The sequence below is a fragment of the Callithrix jacchus genome, chromosome 3, assembly GCF_049354715.1.
Source record: "Callithrix jacchus isolate 240 chromosome 3, calJac240_pri, whole genome shotgun sequence".
NCBI classification, from domain to species: domain Eukaryota; kingdom Metazoa; phylum Chordata; class Mammalia; order Primates; family Cebidae; genus Callithrix; species Callithrix jacchus.
In genome coordinates this window covers 20,457,812-20,459,272 of record NC_133504.1, presented here as the reverse complement: position 1 = coordinate 20,459,272, position 1,461 = coordinate 20,457,812, and the positions used below count along the sequence as shown (strand labels likewise).

At 29.3% G+C, this 1,461-nt stretch overlaps 1 non-coding gene across 1 annotated transcript; it reads left to right on the top strand.

The window, feature by feature from the left end:
* Window positions 1-925: 925 nt before the first annotated feature.
* LOC118152619 (U6atac minor spliceosomal RNA) lies at window positions 926-1,056 on the top strand. The gene has a single exon (XR_004741356.1). It is a non-coding gene; the product is annotated as a U6atac minor spliceosomal RNA (small nuclear RNA).
* Window positions 1,057-1,461: the final 405 nt, after the last annotated feature.

Here is a 1,461-nt window from a genome sequence, read left to right as displayed (position 1 = left end):
GGACACCTCAATGTTTTGAGCAGATGGAAAGGACAGGTAGTTTACAATTCAATGGTTGACAGGATACTTATCTGAAGCAACAAAAATAAGTATCTTAAGAGGGTAAAAGAAACAGGTGTCAGCTGAGGACTGGGTATATAGCAGATATAACCTTATTAGTATGTGGCAGTAAATACTAATTTCTATGTTATATACTAGTATATAAAGCATACTGGTATATTTATTTACTAGTATATGTATTTGGTATGTATTTATATAATAGTATATTTCTATTTTATATACTATATAAAGTAGAAAGCAAATATGATTTTAAAAAAACTTTGCAAAAGCCTATTACTAACATATTTTTGCTAAACCAACTTCTAACTTCTAACTTCTCAGACAAGATGAGAAATTATCCTAGAAGTAAATACTAAAATGGAAACAAAGAAGCAAAGAGATAATAAAATGGTTAATTTGTAGATAGATTTAATAAGCAGTATCTGTATTAAATGTTATGCAGATAATTTCTAAATTAAGGTATTAAGTAGAAATTAGCATTAAAACACTGGAGATTCTTAGGTTATTAAGGAGGAACAGAACTATCAGAATTAAACGTTCTGGTGTCCTTGTATACAGCAGGAGAGAGATTAAAATATTGTGTTGCATTTAATAACTTAAGTTTGCAATTAAAAGAGCTTAATAGTAAACATACCAAGAACATGAAATAATGTTCTAAATAGCAAAAGAGAAAATACTTAGTAAGAAAAGAAACAACTAACACATAGAAAAACTCATCAAATAAGCAAGCCAGGAAGAAAAAGAAATATTTAAATTGAGACAAATAGAAGTTTAACATTAAAAATCAGGGCAAATATATCCTAATAAACAGAAGTAGCCAAATACAAAGTCAGAGTTTCTAGAACTGCATATAAAATTATACTTTGTGTCATATGAAAGGAGAGAAGGTTAGCATCCCCCTTGACAAAGCTGGGAGATGCCCTTGGGTCTATCTTGGGTCTTGGATACTGTCTAGCTTAAGAAAAAACATGTAACCTCTCTGGGCTTCAATTTTTTTCTCTACTTTAGGTGTTTCTAAGCAGTACTTCAAGTACCAAACAAGGTAATTAGCTTAAAAATAAAAAAATAAAAAGAGCTCTTAAAATATAAAGAATCACTCATGATATATTCTCTAGAGGTATTTTCCTACTATAGAAACACAAATGCACTAACAGTTTCTATATTTAAAACACACATATGAATTAATAGATGTATAACCCATATACTGTAACTAACTGCAGTTTGAGTTACTCGATAAGATAATAAAATTTTGATAATGCATCTCTAAATTAATTAATTAATTAAATGCTTACAAATGCTATTTACATCTAAAATATAAAGATGGGCCAAAGACAGAGGATGGCAAAGCTTTTCTGTGAAGGGTCAAGTGGTAAATGTTTTTTACTTTATGGGCCAAATGGT